At 42.3% G+C, this 22117-nt stretch overlaps 1 long non-coding RNA gene across 1 annotated transcript in view; it reads right to left on the reverse strand.

Moving 5' to 3' along the window:
• The window catches only part of LOC311440454, an 83244-nt gene that overhangs the window by 36958 nt on the left and 24169 nt on the right, over positions 1-22117 (reverse strand). Inside the window, exons 3-6 of the long non-coding RNA XR_014695429.1 lie at positions 10649-10767; positions 7639-7751; positions 6091-6232; positions 3590-3798 (exon numbers count right to left, since the gene is read on the reverse strand). This is a non-coding gene — a long non-coding RNA (uncharacterized lncRNA). The remainder of the gene's footprint in view (positions 1-3589; positions 3799-6090; positions 6233-7638; positions 7752-10648; positions 10768-22117) is intronic.

Raw genomic sequence — 22117 nt, forward strand, 5'->3', positions numbered from 1 at the left:
ATGCTTATGGACACAAAATCATAAAATCATCTCCTTGGAGAAAGCTTCATAATATATGGGCAGGTCTGGGATTGCAGTTTGTAGCATGGTAAGAGTTAGGAAGATGGGTATTCTGGTATGCTGTACTCATTTTTTTCTCCCAAGAGTTAGGTTTAATTCCTATCAAACTATCTTTGTGAAAACAAAAAACTAGGACACATTTACACATGATGGGCCATTGTGGAGGCCCTTAGACACATGCACAAAGCACCCCCATGTTAATAGTATTCTTCCAACCTTCAGCAGCGCTGAGAACTATGATTTGCTTCTGTTTCTGAGTTGCTTTTAAACCTCAATTCAGCAAATGTGTTGGTGATTTCAGGGTGTTCTGAATAGTAGAAGGCAGCAAAGTAAATGTCTGAAGAATACTGATAGCATCAGACAGGCCTTAAACTCCCATTTACTCCACTATCTGCAGTTTGATTCAATATGTAGCATGCAAGACGATTTTTGCTCTGACCAGGTGGAATTTTGAGGCCTGAACCCGCTTGCAGTAACATAGTCCGTCAGTAACCTCACAGCAAACAGGGAGGTGCAGAGGAACAAAAACAATGAGAGCATGAGGGGAATGAGTTCATGTTAATGTCCTCTATAGATTTTTTGTTTTCCATTGAAAGTTTTCTCCTGCCTGAAGTCACCTGTATCCTTTTTTCACACCTCTTAAAGTCCACTTGGTGAATAAATCAAATGAAATTCCTCACTTACCCTTAATACTTTTTAAATGCAAGTCAGGCCTCTTGGCTTTTCATACCTAGGCACCTACTCTTTTTTTTTTTTTTTTTAATGCTGTGGGATAATTTCTTTCTTTCATAGGCTGGTGCATTGGCCCTCGTGCACGCCATGTGCTCCCTAAGGCTCATGCATAACTGCAATGGATGATACGATTAGTCCAATTAAGTCCCCAGCAATTTCAATGGCTTATGCAAGAGTAGATGGGACACGATATGTAATTTCAGCTTTTTTTTTTTTTTTTTTTTTTTTTTTGTGAGGGTTTTCAATCCTGCCATGAACTAAATCATTTTATCAGTTTCTCTCCTTCTCTTTCTTCTTCTTCTTCTTCTTTTTTTTTTTTTTTTTTTTTTTTTAATTTGTCCCATTAAACTACAGAACTGGAACATATTCATGCATAGTTTCTTTCTGCTTTAACTCAAGGAGTTCCTGACATAACAAAAACTGGTAATTAACTGGCTCGAAGACTTTTACAATAGCCTTCTTAAATAAGTCCTAGTATGCGGTACTTGCAGCCCTGACTCCACATTGCTGATACTACTGCAATGCACCCTCTATTAAGCAAGGTTTGCTGCTCCACGTCAGCTCCAATTCTCAGCTGTTTTCTCCACTGCTCTACTTGGAAACACCAAAGCCCTCTCAGATTTCTTTGTGTGGCAAAGGCTAACCAGCTCCTCCAGGAAAGGTCCCTGCTCTCCATCTGTGTGGCTTTGTGCCACTTCCTTCCACACTTCGCTCTCAGGGGACTGCTTGCCACCAGTGTAAGGTCGGAGTGGCGGGTCGCCTGCAGCTGGACACAACTCAGCCTCTCCTCCTAGCCTTGGCTGCTCCGTGCTTTCAATGCAGATGCATTTTGGCAGACACCACTGCCTGCCTCCTGCCCCACAGCTAGACACAACACAGAGTCTCCTCCTGGTAGAGGAATCAGACTTTGATTATTCAGATTTCACTCAACAGTGTGATTTGCAGCGGCTGCTGTATATCGTCTCGAAGCATATTCGGTTTTGCCTACTCATGCTTATCTCCCCTGGTTACAATAGATTCCGTTTCTGATGAAAATGTTACCCTGATGAGTTTTTCTCTGGCTCCACCATACTTTTATGCTTCCTGCTAACTAGTGCAAGCCTTATTGTTGCAGTTCCTAATATTTTGCATCATTTGTAGATCTAGCAATTTTGTTTGTAAATAGCATGAAAAAACATATTAATATGTATCTTCCCTCAGTGCTCCAGACAGATTGGTTCACAGTGGAACAATTACATACATATGTGCTAGCCTATATTTCTTGCAAAATCAAATCATGTAAGGATGCCTCAGCCAGAACAAGCCATAAAGCTAGACAAGGCATGGAAAAAAAACATCCCCAAATATGTACTGCTTAAATTACAGAACTATAAAAAATAAAAATAAAGCAAAATTGAAAAGGGCAAAGGAGACACAGTGTAAACACAAGCTTTTATACACTCTTTGTAATATAGAGCTAATGTCATTTTGACATGCTGGTATCGCGAGCTGCCAATGTAGTTTAGAGAAGAAAGGGATATCTCCAGAATTATGACAATGCTGCTTTCTCCCATCCAAACCAGTTACAAGATCCACGACTGTTGCTGCCAGGTCTAACTGACTCCTTGGAAACTAAACCAGAAGTAATTTCCTTTGTAACTGTATTTAAGGTGTCTAGAAAGACCATGCATCTTTAGAACTCCCTTCGGAGAGGCAGCACCTTTCGGAGGGGCTCACGACGCCTCCCTTAGTGCAGAGCAGGCCTCCCTGTAGCTGAAAGGCCCCTCATGCCTGCTGTGCTCAGGTCTTCTCTGGGACATCAGTGAGGTAACCGTAACGCATGGCTAAGTTGATTTTGTGCCTTTGAAAAATCCCCTCCTTAGCCCAAATACTCCATCACTGTCAGCTGAATGCACTTAACTTCTGAATTAATGTTATTTTCAGGAGGTCAGACATGTGACAGTAACAACAGGCTTTTGCCAAGCTGTCTAGTTCAGGTCTGAATCTGAATTTCCCCAGAGCCCAGTATTGTTTAAATACGGGTAACTTACTCTGGCTCATGCCTAACGCAAAACTTCTGTGCTCAGGGCTCCTTCACGGCTCTGCGCGTGGCTTCCCTCCCTGCGCAGGCACTGCTGCGGCATGCACCGCCCAGCAGGCCTGGGGGACCTAACAGCCAGCAGCTGAGGGCAGCCGCAGTCATTTTTCCTCCCGTTTTGTCCCCCTCCCAAGACTGCCGTTTGTTTCAGTTGAGGTTTGGACAAGAGTGATGTGGTTTGTGAAAATTTAAAGCAGTGAGCTCCAGGGCTGCCAGGCCACTGGGCACTGCCCCTGTGCCCACAGGGCTGGGAGAGGAGCAGAGCCTGAGGAGGGAGGGGCTGTGACAAAGCTGGTCCCCACCCTGAGAATGATCTATTTTACAGGTTACACTGCAGCCATACAAAACAGCAGCTCAGGGCTCCAAACAGCATTGTTTGCTGGTTATACAGAGCTAGGGCAGTCAGAAGTATTTCAGGAAGGGGTGTCTTCGGGCACACAGAGCTGGAGATGCATGGGCCCTACCTTTGGTGGAAACACTTAACGTGTCCAGTCCCAACACATCGATCCCTGTGACCCCAGCAGCAGTCAGTTACTTGCAGTGGGCTTTGGGGCAGCTCTGATGTGCACACAGTGTCACAGCCCAGTCCCCACGAAAAGCTAAGTCCCAGATTTCTGCAGTGGAGTTTCACAGCCAGACTGCTGTCACACAACTCACTGTCAGTACTGAGGAACATTTCATAAACGTTGTCATTAGCACTGCCCGCCTCCCCAGACCTACCTGCTGTGCGTGTGCAGGTCCCAGGAGTCCTTTTCTGTCCCTCCTGGGAGGGCACAGGTGGGGTCCAGATCTTCTGTTAAATTTTGTTTTCCAGCTTGCTTTGTAATTCAGATCGTATTTTGGTCGACTTGACTGGCACAGCGTATTTTTACCACACCCTCGTCTCTTCAGACAAACAGCCTCTTTTCTAACTTCTGGCAGAGCTAAGCCTAGTGAGTAAGAAGAAACAGGTATAAAGCTACCCTGAAGAAATATTTACGCAAAGGAAGACAAATGGGCATCATCTACCTGGACAGTGACACTGCTAAACACGGGAGGAATAAATCAGACGTGTCAGGTGCATTAGGACACCCGACAAGGAGGGAATGATGCTTCTTGAAAACGTGGATTTATCTCTGTTCGTTTGGATCAAACACTTGTAATAGTTGTGGATTAATTTCCTTCCCATAGTCAAAACAATAAAAGCTAGACACAGTTTTATTAATTTCCAAAACAGTGTCAGATAAGCAGAATTGCATTTAAAAAAGTAAACACCCTTCCATAGAATTAGAGGATATGTAAGCGTTTGGAGTTTCTTTTCTTTTCTTTTTTATTTTTTTTCCTGTGTCTATGAAAGGGGAGGTTTTTAGCATTATGAATAGATTTCATTTTGTAAGTTGTGCTACAAAGCACTGATAAGGCAACGGGAAAGCAGCAGAGATTGAGGCAGAGCAGGAAGAAATACCACCCATATTAGGAGACAGCCACTTACTTAGTGGCTCACATTTGAATAAAGATGCCATTGTTCAGCCAGAAGAATGCACATATTCACAGTCCTGGCGCAGAATAGCTCAGTGTATCTAGAACTCCAGAAGTGTCCAAATTACAGCCCCAGGGCCCAAACTGCCCTCCAGTCTTTCTGAAGAATGACCCTCTGCTTAATTAATCAGTGCTTTAACTGTGAGTGATCCCAGGACACACTTTTCTCAGGCCTTTTTCTTAGCCCTGCTTGTTCAGAACAAACCTTTAAATGTTCTCTGGCTGATTTTTGACCATTTTTTTCCCCTTTCAAGATTATTATTTCCTGTTTTACTGTGAAAGCTCATTAGAAATGAAGAACAGCATCTAGATGATCTCAGTTCACTTTACTTGGATAGGGAATGATTGACTCAGGATGGAGAGACACTGGCTCCCTTTCAAGACCTACCAAAAAAGATTAAGTCGGTAGACTCCCAGAATATCGCTACTGCAATTTCCTTTCCATATACTGAGGCAGAATTATAGCAGGGCTGATTACTGTGCGCACAACATTCTGGTAGTCATATAAGATCCCACAGCCATAACTCCAGCCGCTTAGCACAGGATCCTTACCAAGATCTCATTCCCTTTCACTCTGCACAAGATAAGTTTGCATTTACAGGAATGTGATGTCATATTCCAGATTGTCTGGATTCTCATAAAGCTTTTTTCTGTCTGGAAAAGAACTGAGATTTGATGGCTACTAGAAATGCATGAAGACAAAGAGAAACACTGTGCAAAATTTCATTCCAAATTGGACTCTACCCCATCTACTATCTTCGATGATAAAATTGATTGTATTCTAATTGAAATTAAATTGCTATGTGGAAAGTCAAAGGTCTTGTTTAAAACAAAACCAGCAGCATCTTTCTTTTAAACAGTGATCTTTTTAGTGAAAACCAAATGAATTTTGACCATCTTTACAAACTTATAACAAAATATACAAACTAGAAAAGGTCAAGGTTTTAAAAATGCCAGCATAAATGTTTTGAAAAGCTATAACTATAATATAATCTACAGCAAGAGAAGCTGGAGCCATACTGTTTGATAGGCCCTATCTTATGATACCCAATATTGAGCTAAGTAAAACGATATGACCGGATGGCCTAACTAAATTTAGTAGTCTGGTGAATTGCCACTCTACTAAATTTAGTCAGCCTGTAATGGGCATTAGATATCTACATTCCAAATGATAAAATCTGTGTTGCTTTTTTAGGCTCCCAGCAAATGCACAATATACTACATCAGAGTATTAAGAAATAAGCAAATCAGAATGGAAAACCAGGGGACGGTGGGAACCAGGATCCTGAACAATGCAGAAAGAATCGGAAGTGCTAGGTCACATCCTCACGCTCAGAACCAGCTGGCAGCAGGCAGAGATGCATGGTGCTCCCCATGTAGGTGGCCCAAAGGGAAGAGGAAGGCTCTCTAGTGCACTGATCCTCCCCACCACAGAGCTGCCACTCCAAATGTAGCTTTGTGCTGGAGCAATGGGAAGAGGAGCGGTTATAGGTGGGAGCTGCGCTCTCTGAGCCTTGCCACTCTTACAAAACATGGCCTTTACACACCATTCCTTCCACATTTTAGTTTCTGAGCTTTGTAATCCTGATGGTAAACCAGGCAGCATATTTCTACATGGATTTCCATGCATCTGTGAGCCAGCTTTATAGCCACAAAAACTGCTAAGTCACTTTTCTCAAAACCATGTTCAAGGCATTACTTACACAGTTCCTGCTGTTTAAAGGGATTTCTGCTCCTAAGTCCATGTGTGCTGTCACCTCTCTACTGCAGTGAAGTCATGTAGGACGCTTTTTTCCCCTCTTTTTCCTGTGAAATCCAGTAGTGTTAGATGCTTCTCCAAAAATTCTGGTATTAATGAGCAGAGAAGAGTAGTAAATAGACATGAAAAGGAAACACTATTATATTTTCCCTTAAAGAGAGTTGCACCCTTCTATCCTCACATAAGAAGCTAATGGATATCCCATGTAACTCAGTGATACTATCTGATTACAGACAAAAAATAGTGCACTTGTGTCCAGTTCAGTTCCCACTACAGAAACCGAGACATTGCTCTGATATTCTGCAGGACTTCAGGACTTGTAGAGCTGCATTATTCTGGAAGTTGAAGCAACGTTTATTGATCAGAGATGGGTGTACCTATTCAACAGTTAGAGACTCAGTACAGTGGTTTTAAAAAATAACATATCCCAAAATAATCAGTTCAGAAGTCCCTTGTTTCCTTAATCCTTTATACTGAAAGGGAGCAGATAGCTCCTTGGAAAAATATGTTGTGCTTTTTGTGGGGGAAGCTTCTAATACATTAGCTAAGAAATAGGTATGAAAATAAGGACATTGCAGGTATTACCTCTATGCAGTCCGTCCGTGTAGACACGGTGTTTTAGACACAAGACAAAAGAGGGGGCAGAGTCTAAAAAGTCAGAGAATTTTGCTCACTTGTGACATTCCAGCTTTCACTTAGAATTAACCCTTCTCAAGATTTTTAAATGTGTTCACAATAAATGGATGTGGGAAATGTGATCACCCTCTCAAAGTCCCCTCCTCATAACATTTGGCAAAGTTGGCCATTTGGGCTTTGACTGCATTTGGAAGTTGCATAGGTCTGAAACACCTCTTGCTGTGGAGGGATCAGAGAGCTGACCCCAGCAGGCAGAGCTGGGCTGTCCCTACCCCTAGCAGCGTCCCAGCAAGACACCAGCCCACCTGCACCGTGGAGGAGCTCTCACAGAGCAAACCTGTAAGACACCAATGAATCTAAGCACTGCAACCAAACACACCGCAGCCAGGGTGCCCTAGTTCTGCTGCTCATGCAGTAACTTGTTTTTCTTTTTATAATTATGTCTTAATCATTCTTTGTGCTGAAATAATCATAATATATTTACAAACAGACTTTTTTTTTTTTTTTTTTTTTTTTTTTTGTCTTCAGATCGCTTTCTATTTGGCCTCATACTGCCATTTCCAGCCCAAATGACATCTTTCCTATCAAAGCCAATTCTAATTTCTTTTCTTAGACAAGAGTTTGCAAGGTATTTTTGCCAAATGATTTACTCAGGTTCAGATGTTACAAATAGACCTACTGGTATAAACAGGCAGAACAACTCTGGATCCAACCCAATGTGTACTGGGCTCCTTGTTGCTGTATTTTGTAACTCTATCATGAACCCTCATTTGTTTTGCATAGCTTTTTAATCTGACAGACGCTTCCCTGCTCAATCCAGCTGTGTTTCCTACTTTTAGGACAGAGGAATACGTACTGGTCAGTATCCACTGGCATCATTTTCCCAAACAACATTAGCTTTTATTTGTGGCTGTTGCTGCTTTTACTTTTCTGGTATGACTCTTCCCCATCTGCCATGTTTTTTCCACACTACTTTGTAAATAAGAAAGAAAAATGCGTTAGTTTTGCATTGCTTTTAAGACCTTAAGATGAGTTTCATCTAGACTTGCTCATTTACATATATTCATGTTTTACAAGTTTTCTCCCCCTCACTTTTTAATCAAACACCTGTTTTCACAAGGCCTTCACTTCTTCCTAATTGTCAGTTCTTATTATTTTTGTTAAAGACTGATTTTTTCTTAAATAAAAAAAAAAAAAGGAAAGAAAAAAAAGCGGTTCTATTGCTCATCCATTTTAAAATCATAATTAACTTCATCTCCTTCTTCATTTGCTAATGGGACTATTTTCTCTCCAGTATTTCCTTTTCCCCTGATACACTCATACAGCCTCTCTTGTTTCTCTTACCCCCTTTGGCTACCTTTAGCACATTCTGCCTTCAGCTGGGCAAAGGGAGACAGCATCATGCTTCGAACTTCCACACCGTTTTATGCTTTCAAAGTCTTTTGCAGACATTAACTAATTAACTTTCATAACATGTCATTGAGGTAGGGCAATAATATTGACAGCTTTATTTTGATGAGGAAACTGAATGGGAGGTCCTGAATAGCCAATTACAATGGCAGAGAGGCTATTTCAACAGCCAAAGTGCTTGGGCAAGCAGACGACCACCCCCTGCTTGTGGGCATGAGGCACTGGCTCCATCAGGACAGCAGCAGCAGCTTCAGAAAAGTGAGCTCAGGAAGAGAGTGCAAAGCCTCTCTTTTGTCTCATTTTATTTCAGTTCGCTTTATTTCCATTTATTTTTTAGGTGAAGACTCCAGTGATGCTTCCCACTGAGGTTTCTGCTCAGTTCTGCTGGTCAGGTGTTCCTACACTGTGTATTCATACAGCTGGTTAAAAATGCCATGGGAGAAGGCAGTGCAATTGTTTGCCCAGAGGATCTTTTTAAAAACCTGTTGTTCGTTATAGAAGTGTCTGACAAACATCTTTACTCTTTGATAGCCATTACTCTTAGAAAAACAATTTCAAAACCATATGCTCAAGGTGCTTGAACTAAGATTTAACTAGCCCTGTTTACACAGGGGCTAGCATATAATATGGATGTATATTCTCATGTAGATATGCCAGCCTGGGTTTCCTGTAATTTTCTTTAGCTTCATAATACACGCAGCAGTATACAGTATTCTCCTTGTGTTTCTCAGCTTGCAGTCCATGGACCATTGGTGGGCCACAGGACATCAGAAAGTGGTGGATGAAACAACTGAACATTTTTCAAGCAAGACCAAAAGTTACAGTGGGCAAAGAAAGAGAAAGGGGTGAAATCAAATTAACAAATGAACAATCAAAGCCTATCTTAATTTTTAGTTGGTTTGCAAATGAAAAGCACTGTGGTTAGATGTGCAATACTGCCTGGGGATATTTTTTTCATGATCCTAAGCAGTGGTTAAACACTGCTTTGCGTGTCTGGAAATCTTAAAAGTTAAGTGTTATTCATGAGATTCTTTTCTTCTAAGCTAGTGTCAGCAACATCTTCATCATCCTTGCTTGAGCTGTGGAGCAGGTCCATACTGTGCCCTACCACAGGAGGCCTAAAGCCTACTGTCATCCTGCCCCATGCACTAGCTGATGGATGGGGGCCCTGCTGAGCCCTCTGAGTCCTCCTCTCCCCGTCCCCTTCTGGCCATGCAGGACACACTCCCATGCAGCCATGAGCTTCCAGGGGATGAGCGAACGCTGGTGCCGGGCTGTGATCTATGGGGCTGGTGTGGCTGGATGAGGATCAGAGCTGTGATCTTCCTGTCTCCTGGGGGACTTCCCAGGGGAGAAAGTGAGATGTGATGGTTGAGTTCCTCCGGCTCCGGTGCCATTTCCAGAAAAATGTCCAAGTTAGTTCCTGGATCTCCATCTGTGCATGTACAGTGGGGAAAGCAGCCCCTGAAAACTGCTTGGTGAAGTCCTGCCGAGCAGGAGAGAATCATCACGCAGCCTGCTGTGTACTCCCAAACTGTGCTGGCCACGTACCCAGTTCAGATGTTTATGGAGGTTTCTTTCTGAGGGCTGAAAGCTTGCATCTGTGCTTCCAGTTCAAGTTCTCTCACAAATCTGAACAAAAAGCTTGTAAAGTTCAGCATCTTCCAAATTGCCCCATATAAGTCACTACTGAAACCATATCCAAATGGTTCCCCCCGACATACCTTCCACAGAAATGACCTAAACTTTGTCAGGTTCACATGTCCCTAGAGATGATCTCATTTCACTGCTTCAAAAGAGCTTTGGTCTGCACAGCCTGTAGCAGCAAATTTACACTTCAAAAAGCAGACAGCTTTTTCCACATCTTATTCACTTAATGGGTGAGAATGTAAAATTAGTTCCGTTGCTGATGAGGACCTTGAGCCAAATGAAAAGTGTTCATTTGTCAGCACAGACTTACAGCCTGAAACATGATTATATAGCTAATCCAATAATGGGTTTTGATGCTGAGCATTTATTTATATACAGTATGTCTTGTTATCTGTTGATAATCAGGCTCTACAATTTACTCTCTTTTGTGTCATTAGACATAGCAACATCTTCCAGACAGTACATTTGCGTGTCAACATACAAACACACACAAAACCTTTGTAACCAAAATACTGTTTGCCTAGATTTTAATACAACAGTGTTTGAATTAAAGCTTTTTGTAGTTTAAAATATTAGTAGTAAATTAATCATGCAAGATTGAGAGCCTCTCTGCATCTTAGAAGTCTTAATAGATTAAAATTTGAAACATAAATTTTGTTTCCTTATCTATAACATCATATGGACTGATTTATTCTTTCTTGCCTGATGCGAATACCAATATCTAATTATCTTAGGTATCAGTTTGTATACATGAAATGATCCCCATCCTGAAATATTCCATATCTTAACATCAGACTATATCTTACACTTCGCTAACTTTACAAACAGCACTGTTTGACGGCTCAACAAATTCATCTTTTATAGAACAGGATGTAAGCATAACTTGTTCGTGTAGGCATCGGGCATCATTCCTACATCAGGTAGGCTGAAAAACAGAAAAACAAAAAAGTTACTTGCTTGCTGCTTTTTTAAAGAACATTTTATCTTTTTGACTAATTTCTGCTGCTACCTAATATTCACACAGTTGTGTGAACAACTGTAAATATCTAACACTGAATTATGGGGACAGTTTACTCCTCATTTAAATATACCAGGCATAACATTTGAATATTTAAAGTGGGGAGGCATTTTAATAGCTATGCTATAGAATGATATGTTGAAATATTCACCAGATATTAAAAGAAAAAAAAAAAAGTCTATGGGAAAGTCAAATCAATCCAGTATTATACTGGGAGTTAATTGCAAATGTGGGGCACACCTGCAAACTCTGTGAACAATCCTGCAACACCACACAAGGCGATTTCTGTGCTAAAGGATAGGTCTGCCTGCAGAAACACCCAGGAACACCACTGAGGGTTGGGTGAAAGCTCATCTAAATTTGGCAGTCAGGAATCTTTCAGAAGTAAAGCCATTAAGTAAAATTTACCTTAACGGACACTGCAAATCAAGGGTGCAGGTGAGGCACAAATGGTGCATGACGCAAAGTCTAGCTTTACCACTGGCTTTCCTGTGAGCAGGATGAGGCCTCCTTGTGTGCTTTTGTTTAGCTGAAATTTACTCTACAATAAATACTTATATATTGCTGCAACATGATGTTTTATTGGGCTGCACTAGTTTACTAAAAACAGCAGGCTGGTAATAGCAGTGCTTGTGGTTTTGCCTGTAATTCATTTCTGCATGGTAATGCACAGAGAGAGATATGATACAAGATAATAAGGCAAATTAAAAAAATGACTAAACTCAGTACTTGCAGCATACAGTATATTAGGACCATGTTCAGGCAGGCTGATTCTTTGGATATTTTTATTTTTTGTTTTACCTCAGCGAGGTAATTCATTAGGTATTTGCTTGGGTAAAGAATAAATGAATATAGCATACATTACATCCTCACTTTAGTTGCAGAAACAAATCTTTCCTGTACCCACCAATGTAATCTTCCGAGTTTTCGTTATATAAAACACCTCAAGAAAAATGCACCTCGGTAAGATTTACACTTTATTACTCTAATGATTCTACAAACACTGCCACAATGTGATGAAAGGCAAAGCAGTCCTGATCTGATTGAGAGCTAATAAAAATCAGTACTGAAAACTGAAAATAGCACCCTTATCATCTTTCTTTCATTTAGACCTGATTACTAGGGGATTATAATGCAATCACAGCTATGTGTGAGAGGTAGCTATGGGAACCAGTTTTAACTGTTTATCTAGCCAAAGATCTTAATTTAAGTTTGAACACTCTGATTCATTTATATGTAAGACACCAAGGAGACAAAATGCAGAAGAAACAGATGCTCACTTGTTCTTTCCATTTAACTTCATAAGCTACCAGCCAATTTGTCTTTCAGGGACAAAATTAATTTCTGATGACAATGTGAGCAAGTAATAAACTAGGAGTTCCTGTCCTGGGAAACTTGTTAAGGCCGTGTAATGTTCTGGAGTTATTTAGAAAAAAAACAATTTGCTTATAGATTTTCAGGGACATCTGTAACAGAGTTTTCTTTGTCCCTGTGCTGTTACTCATTTCTGGGGGCTTTATGACACCTTTTCCAGAGGTTGATTTGAAAAAGTTCAAAAGGAAACATATTGCCCATTATTTCTTTCCTGTGGGGTATTTTTTTTTTAACGCTGCTCTTTTCTTCCCCCCCTTCATATTCACAAATCATACAAACCTGAACCCATTTGCTTCGCTACTTCCACTCAGCCAGGGAAAGTAACCACCAGCCAGGAGTCCTAGCAGCATTAATAAAAAATTATCCGAGGAAAACAGTTTGTCAGAAATTTAGAGGCAAGTACGCACCTGAAAACATCTGATGGAGCACTACAAAAGCGTCTGTTAGCGTTTGGATGGAAGGAGCTTTGCCCATTAATGCTGCTAACTCTGTTAAGCTCTGATCATTAGCAGGAGCAAAAATGCCAAAATGAGGGGAAGGGAGAGAGAGACGGAGAGAAACACCCTGAGATCTTGCATTTTCCATAGGGAGCAGCAGAGGCTGTGCACACATGCTGCTGGTTCGGGGACTTTGCTGAAATGTTCTCTCTCCTTACCTTTGTTGGCTCTATTTCCCTAGTTCAGAACTTATTTTCACACATGCAGCTCTTTATTCTAGTGACACTTTTCTATCATTTGACGCATTTGGTGGGGCTAATCCCTGCCCGGCAGTCCCTCCCCATCCGAGGTTTTCTCTTAGGTAAATTCCTGCCGTCTAATGTCTGTCCATTAGCGCATCTAAAATCCTGCTGTCTGCTGTGCTTAACATTCGTTTACAGCTTATGCACTTCACACGAATGTCCCTTTTCCAGCAGGTCTTTTGAAGAAAGTTTAAAGTAAGTTGCAAAATGTTTCTTTTTCATCTAAACAGGGAAATGAATTTAAGGAAGGAAGAGAAGAGCCTGAAGGTTTAGCTCTTTCAAATTTTAAACAGAATTCAAAACACTGTTGGAACACATCTGTCAGGGAAAGTGCTAGAGCACCTGCATTTTAAGAGTGAATCTCTTCCCTAACTCCTTCCTTGATAATAGCTTGCACGAACAGCACCTTTAAACCACATCAATCCCAGGCGCTTTCCATCCATCCAGTTATTATTTCCCTTGGCACTGACGAGCACCTGCCTCCAGACTGAAGCTTCTCAGTGATGTGCAGTCCCCACGCAGCACATCATCTCCCAGCAAGAAGCGACTAAATCTTTATTCCACTGAAATTATAAAACAAGGGGAATTTTAAAGTTAGGAGTTCAAACCAGAGCCCGACCTGGATGCTGCATGGGGCAATGCTACCTCTGGAAGTGAAAACCATATGGTTTCAAACGTGAATGGTGTGGATACAGTTTGGAGAGGAACAGCTACGAACTCAATGACAATTACACACTTCACCCACAGTTCTGTTCGTATTTACAGTGCAGGACGTCACCAGCACAAGGCCCAAGCACACAGCATGTGGTCTGAATCCCTGTCTGTAGGGAAGGATGTGCATGGTTAAGCTTTTTTCTACCGCTCAACTTTACCTTCAGCAGCAGAGCAGGTGCTCTGAGACACATCCACACAGTTGTGGTGGCTTGGCTGAGCACCTATAAGGATGCCACCAGCAAGGACCACTGGAATCTTCACATCAGTGGGATTCACAGTTGTATGTTTGTTGCTCTAACAGGGATTTGTTTTCATGCCATCCCTGCCATGTAGCTTTGAAGGCTTGTGTACAAAGGCAGGATACATACCAAGGCCATGCAGATGAAAACAGAGCATTAATTCACGTTTCAAGAAAGCATAGTAAGGAAAGTTCACACACTTCAGAAAAAACACAGAATTTTGCAAATGAAATTAGTGCTTTAAAGAGACGAGATCAGCCAGTGCTCTGACTTCATCCTGCACTGGCAAGTGGGAGCCACAGCAGGGACACGACAGCAGTGCTTCTTTAAGTGGGGGGCTGATGAAATTTCCCACCTAAGACACTCTGCAGTTTGGGGACATGTTGGTTAGTTACTAAGGCAAATTTAATCAAAAGCTCATAAGGCCATAAAAGAAAGACACTGTGAGGAAGGTTTGGGTGGGAGAGTGCTGACTGGTTATTCACAGAGCTCTAAGACAAGTCTGTCAAAACTCCTGTTGGCTACAGGGAAGCACAGCAGTCATTTTTGGCCAAAAGAAAAAGGTTTTCTGGCTTGCAGGTATACGAGAGTTTTGACTGGGATAGGGATATAGACTGTATAATATCAATCCTCCACAAAGCAAAATGTTAACTAGCGTGCAATTAAGGTGGAAAGTATCCTTACTTAGATTAAAAAATAATAATCCTAAACCAGTAATTTAGCTTAGTCAGTAAGTACAAATATTAGGAAAACTGAACATTCAAAGGGAACAGGTGACATCAGCAGTCACACAGAACCCCTAGAAAACTGGCTCCATATGAGGAGACCAAGAAGGAAAGAGAATAAAAGAGGTAGGGAAGAGAGGAGCCTGGACAATTTGGGAAACCTGGTCCACAGAACCACAGCTGCCATTTGGTTTTTGCAAAGGCCTAAGACCTGAATCAACACCAGAGTGAAAAATCTCTTAGATATATAAAATTTGCAACAGTCTAATGATTTGCTTCAGGAAGACATTACCAGAACAATGAAAAACTTGGCATCTAAATAACTCTATAAAGTATTTCCAAAATCAAGCATATATTTCCACTCTTCCACAAAACTCAGTACAGTATAATGTGTTACACATTTTAACGCTGAACGCCATACACAACCTGTCTCCATTACAGTGAAGCTGTAAATCTGGGGGCTGGATATGCAATTGTGATTAAGCTAAGAAGTGGGAGTACCATAGCAGGGCTGGAGTAAGGTGAGCGTAAGAAAAGGGAAATGGTCCACAAGTGTCTGTAAAAGGCCGCAAACACAGGATGAACCTAAAACATTGCCTTTAAGGTATTGAACCCTCAAACCCAGAGGACCACAGGATTGTTTAGGCTGGGAGATGTTGAAGCAGGCTGCCCTTACCCTGGCCTACTTTAGTGTTTTACAGATTGTAATCACCATATTCCTGCTACAACAGAAACAAGATGAGCTCCCTCAGCAGTACACTAGGTTGTAAAGAGAAAACAAACACAGAAACAGTTCTTATAGCTCCAAAAACTCAGTGCATAAAGCATAATCTGATGCCAAAAACAGCAAGAGCTATATGAGAGCAGTGCCACTAATACCTCAGCCTTCAGCAAGGTGATCCCAGGCAGGGTCATCTGTGGTCTTGGAAAGCATCAGTCTTTGGTGGACCAACAAGTCAGCAGATGCTAATCCTTTCTGCGACGCCTCAGTAGAAACCAAATCTTTGTTTCGTAGTGCATAAAGGCTGTGAAATCCATGAAGCTCAAATCTCAAGGACTACAGAATAAATCTACTCCTGTGCAGTGCTAATACAGGAAATTCCAGTGCAAGGGAATGCAGCCTCCTGTCCAACATACCGCAACAAACAGAAGAATGTGGCTTCTGAGGAAAAACTTTTAACTGGTTCCTAGTGGGTTAGTCTACGAGTCAACTTCGCATTGTGGTAACTGGCCTGTCCATTGTGCCTCTGCTGGCCTCTCCATGGCAAACAGCCTGCCAGTTGTCCAGCCTGGTAGGCCTCCCTTCCCTTCTGAGACCAGGCACATGTCAAGCACCCAAAGGAAGGTTTTCTCTTCCTAGTGAGCTCATGGGGAGGCAGGTGGGACCGTGAAAGTCTTTGCCTTCAAGAGAAATTAGCACAAATTACCCTGAGGGCTCTCCCCCTTTTCCTGAAATGTGTAAAACCTGGTAACATTAGACATATCAACTTAACCGAGTGACAAATATAAACCGAAGCTTAACGTGTACCATGAAGAATGCTCCTGCTGCTGGTAAGGCTACCAGTTAGCCACAAGATATTGTCCATTTTTTAATAAATACTGCCTGATAGGAGCCTGACAACTGAGACCTGAGACTCAAACTATTTGGGCCATACATGGCTTTCAGAGATAATTGTTCTGAATCTGTCAGAAAAGAGATAGTTAAATATGAGAACTGGGCCCTGAACCTGGCACGCTCCTCTCCTTCCTCCAACACACAAGTGGCACCAGAAAGCAATAGATGCAAACAGTGCCATGCCCATGGTGCCTGGGGGCATCGCAAGGGTGGTGGCAGAGCCTGCACTGGGGTACAGGTCACAGCATTTGCCCCTAGGTTTAACCCTATTGCAAATGTTAGGCAGCAAGCCTCATAGCAAAACACTCCCCTTTTTACAGAAGGGCTCCTCTGCCACACATGAAAGCCAACAACCCGAGAGCAACAGCCCAGCTGTTCCAGCTAGATGAAAGGCACCAAACCTGAGACAAATATTTTGTCAGACCTCACCGGGAATCTTGCAAAGCCATCTCCCATCCTGTAACCGTTTTGTGGTTAAATAGTAGCTTCAGTTCTCTGATGTTGCAATCCAGCACCTTTTGCAGGCATTACATTCCCTCTAAATTAATTCTAAGAAAAAAAATACATTCTACTCAGTGTTATTTCTATTGCCCAGTTGTTTTATATTAATCTGATAACTAGTTTCCTGCTACAGAGATTACATCTTGAATACTTAATGCCAATTTGGAAATATTTTAGACAAAACAAAAATAGATCTAAAATATAACACACAGTTTAGCTAAGTGTAGAACATTAATGCAAGGCATGATTGGAAAAACAGCAAGTAAATTGAAGGAGGAGAGCAGGCTCAATGGATATCTCTCAGGGTTAGTACACGCTGTAACTGGTCATTCAGGCATTTCTGGTTCTGAAAGTACATTTTTCTTAGCACAAAAATCTCAGAGTTCAACAATTTAAAAAAAAAAAAAGTTAGAGTGAAGGATAGAGTGCAGCCAAAGGATAGCCTTTAACAACCATTTCAAAATGAAATCTAAATATGCTTACATATTAGATAAATGTTGGCTTCCAGGGAAGCTTTACAACAGCTTAATTCCACCCTGGACTGGGATATATGGAAATGTTTTGAATTTCCATAAGTGTCCAGAGCCCTCTGCTAATCTAACAAGCTGATATTGCTATTCACATAATAGAAGATATTTTTTCCCTGAAGTGACTCACTGGCCTCTCTTTGGTGACTCTTCTTTTTTCTTTTGCACCACAGTACATTTTCATTAATAGAACTATACAATAATTACTCTTCTCCAATTCTCATCAGATACTGATAACTCAACTGCCCTATTTTTTGCCACATGGATTCCAGGATCTACATTTTTAAAAAATGTCAGTTTTTTTCCCCCCTCCTTACTTAAAACCCAGCAAAGCCAGTGGGTTGCATATAGGTGGAACATCTCACTGGCTCCTCTCTCGCACTCCCCCTTTTTTCCCTTTGATTGCAAATTTGCATTCTTTGGAAGTTTTTCTCATCCTTCATGGTCCAACCAGCGATGACCAGCCTGTGGCCCACGGCCCATTACACACATACCACGTGCACACACGCGTACAACACCTGCAGAACAGATCAGCTTAGGCTGGCCTTACCTTTCCCTAGCCAAAGATATTGTAAGGGGAGCAGAGAGACCCAGAGAGTTGCCTGAATGCTGCAGTGACCCATTGAAAGTGAGGACTGTCATGTTCCCTGCAACAGATGGGGAAAATGCAGCCCTAAAGTCAACAAAACCCAGCTGAGAGTGGCAGAAACCTGAGAGGAGCAGGCCGGTACCCATTCCCAAGGCAGGCTAAGGTTCCTCCACCTGCATTTTGTCCTCATTCATATCCAAGCAAAATGAATAATCAAATCCTGTAAATGGCTAAACCAAGCAACTCCTAACGAGAAAAATATGCCAGGAACTGCCTCTTGACACCATACCTTTGGGCTGGCCCAGATCGTCGTTGCTTGCCCCACTGGTGCTGTGCAGGCTGGTGGGTAGGGCCAGCTCCAGCCCCACAGAGCCTGGACTGCTGCTGGGATGACTCCCCTGTAGCACTGGTCATGCCCATCCTCCTGTGGTGGCCCTGAGCTCCTGACAGACCTCAGAGCCACGAGAGTTCAGTGATTTTTCCCCAGACAGGACTTCCACGGGCACAGCACCAGCAGCTCAACACACAAAGGAAAGTACTGATGGGGAGGCCTCCAGCTGGTGGGTGCAGCCTGCAGTGACCGTGGGCACTGGTGATGCCAGCTTATATACCTGCACAGACCCACAGCATTCATCTGCAAGCCACGGACAGAAGCAGGGCTGTCAGCCAAACAGTAATATTTTGTAGAGCTGATGCCATATGTCATATATTAAAGATCTTACTTCAGCAAAACACACGGGTTTAATGCTAAGCCCAAGGGTGTCCCAATGAAGCCAATCACACCTCTAATGGTCTTAAAGACAGTCACCTGAATAGTTTTACCTGAATAAGCAGAATTTGGGTCATTTTCCTATAACTTTTTATTTATGTCAGCCTTCTTTTTCTGTCTTTAAAGTTGAAGGAAATAACATGAGAAAGCAGAAGAGAATTAAAATGGGATTCATAGCAAAGAAGCAGGCACTTAGATTTTCACTGTACTTCGAGTTAGGGAGGAAATCAAGGGACAAAGAAAATGGCCTGCACTGCTAATGAATTTTTGTAGGCTGTCTTTGTGCACAACGCCTTTGAGCAAGTCCATCACCAACAGCTGTACTCTGACACTGAGCCTGAAACTCTATACAATGTTTTTGCCTGGTCTAGCTTCCCATGACTGGTGTATCGCGAAATGCACGGGAGATCTCATCAAGACAGGGGAGATTAGGAGCAGAGAGCAAACTTGCTCAGCAAACAGATAGGAATCTGGAGAGACTTCCTCACAAAAGCAAAGCCTACAGATACAGGTTAAAATGGGCAACCTGACTTTTTCTGAAAGATTAAAACCATTTGGCTTCTGCAGACTGAAAGGTGATTCCAAACTGTAACTGCTCCTCAGTCGGGGCAAGCACAAGCCCTCTAATAGGGCTGCCCAAGCAGTAGCCCAGGAAGAAGAGCTTGCACAATTCAGCAGCTGGATGTGGAGATAATCGTGTGGATATGGGCACTGACCTCTCTGTTGGAACAGATAATAGAACAACAAAAAAAAAAAGAGGAAGATGCCAAGGAGATACTTGATTTCTTTGGGTAACTGTGACTTGCAATTTGTTATCATGCTCAAGTGAAGCATCAACGGGTTTGGGGTTTTCGTGAATTTTTAGGGAAAATTGATAACATCAGCACTCAGCTATCTCCTGTTGCCACTGTCTTGGTTCCTAACACAACCTGATCACAAGGAACCCATTAGGTCTGAATTGTTAGGTTGGGTCAATGACTGGGCTAACAGAAAATGAGGAGACTGAGAGGAGACTGTCCTAGGCCAGGCCACCAGCCTTTTGTACAGCTGGAAGCCCTCACTACAGATCCAGTGTTCCCCTTAGTATTCCCTGCAGTGCTGAGGACGGTGTCTGCCCTGGCCAGGTGGCCAGTTGCCTGGATGCAGGAACTTGCACACATCAGCCCTTGTTTTCTCTCTAGCATCAGGGAGAGGTTCCTCTGCCTTTGAAAGACTGAAGTGGATACCTCATTAGGCCTTGATTATCCTCAAGCAATTGCTTAGATTTCTGCCCTATTACTGATCTGCCTTTTTTAGCAGAGGTCGTGGAATGGGCAGTGGCTGTCTTGTCTTCGTTATAATGCATCATTTGAAACTTTTCAATTAAGCTTCAGATCAGGCCACAGTACTGAGACCGCTTTAACGAGGGTGAGTAATGACCTTGTGCTGCACGTGATTTCTGGCACACCATCAGTTTTAATTCTTCTTGATCTTACTGTAACCCTTTGATACTTTGGATCAAGGGTTCTCTTGAAATGCTTTAAGCACATTGTAGGACTTTCAGGGACTGTTCTGACATGGTTTCTATCCTGCTTGTCTCAATGTAGCCAGGCTGTCACCTGTAAGTTCTCCACATAAATTCAAATTGCCAAAGATTAAAAGGCAGCTGAAAATCTGACCTGTGCACAGAACCGGGGAAATCTGGTGTGTGTCCCCAGAGTGACCAAACCTAAGGAGGATTCTGCTATGAGAGCAAGGTAGCCCCTTTGATGTGCCATGCCCAAGTAGAGCAATGCAATGATTAGAACTGAAAGCTACATTATGCTAGAGTAGTGAATTTAATAAGAACTACTAGAGAGAGACTTCCAGAAATTTAGACTTTCCAGTTAATACTCCTCAAACTAAAACTCCATGAATTAAAACAGTGTTAGAACCCTCATCCATTAATGCAAATGGTAGAAATTACCTTGACATCAACAGGGAAAATACCCCTTAACTTAAGGGATATTTGGACTCAGGATCAGTCCAAACTTAGTAGCTGAGACCAATTTCCAAACAGGCTATGTCTGCATGAAGCAGATCAGCCTTAGTATTTTCAAGCTGTTTTCCCAGTCTTGGAGTCTGATGGACATGGGTTCCCCACTGAGCCATGACATTCTGCCCTGCTCACAGGCAGAACCAGCAACTTGGCTATTGAGGAGAAAGGCAGTAAGAAAGGGCCTTCAGCCTGTGCCTCACAAGCAGGTATTCCGGAGAAATCACCATTTGGCCCTGGTCTGTCCCATCAAGGTACTGAGCCTGCCAAGCTTGCCAGAAAGGTGTGGGTATTTAGGGAGCAGTTCTCATCTGACACCTTCCCTCCAGGCATCCCAAAATCTCATTTCCAGACTCACAGGGCATGTGCTGGGCTGTTATCCCGAGCACCTGATTTAAATCGAGCTGCTGACAAGGTTTCAGAGGCTTGCCTACCAACAGAGCAAAGCAGCAATATGTTTAACAGCTCCCCTCCTGCTATAGTTTAGATAGTCACCCTTTAAAGCAATGAGATAAACTACTTAAAACTAATAACCCCCTGTACCTTTGCTCTTTTTTACTTGCAGCATGGGGGGTGGGGGGAGTATCTGGAAGGATATCAGAGAAATCCATGCATCTTATTGCAGTTGGATGGCACTAGCAGGGAACTGAAAATGCTTAAAAACTTGCTATCTGTCATTTGCTATATGCAAGAGGTGATCTTTACTGATACGCCTCTAGTCATCAACTGAAATGGTTTGTCTTTCATTATAACCTGCTTTATAGGAGGCCTCTTTCACTGCACTTGTCTGGTGGCTTCTGCAGACTTGGTGAGAGTTAACAAAACTCATTTCAACCAAGCTTATTTGACAGAATATACATTTTTTCATGGGCTGTATCAGGCAGAAAACATTCTCATCTGATACTCTTGGCTACAAGGAGAGCAGATCAGCAATACCGTAAGTGTCCTACAAGAGCAAGCACAGAAAAGTGATGAGCTAACTCAATAAATTTCACTCAAGACAAAATTTATCATTGCTACATCGGGATTGAATTCTTTGTTAACCCAACATTGTCACACCTCTTAGCATGAAAAAAAGCAGGGGTCATTTAGCACTACCCTATTTACTGTGCACTGGAAACACACCTTCCAGTTCCTGCAAGTCTTAAAGTCAGAAAGAGCAAATTGCAGCAGCATGCTGTATTCCCATCTCAGGTCCTCTAGGCAGCAATTATAAAAACCAGTTGTGTTATCACCACATTTCAAAATCAGAGTATGGCCACGCTGATGTGTGGCTCTGAACCCAGCAGAGCCTGATCTATTAAACACATAAAGGGGTCTGTGTGCCACAGGAGTCTAGCTTAATCATAGAACAGAAACCACAAACTCCTGAATTCAAAACCTGGGTTTCTTTGGCTGTTTGACCAGCACTTTAGAACACATCCATACATTTTAAATTTCACACTCTAATA

This window comes from Aythya ferina (assembly GCF_964211825.1).
Source record: "Aythya ferina genome assembly, chromosome: 8".
Classification (NCBI taxonomy): Eukaryota; Metazoa; Chordata; class Aves; order Anseriformes; family Anatidae; genus Aythya; species Aythya ferina.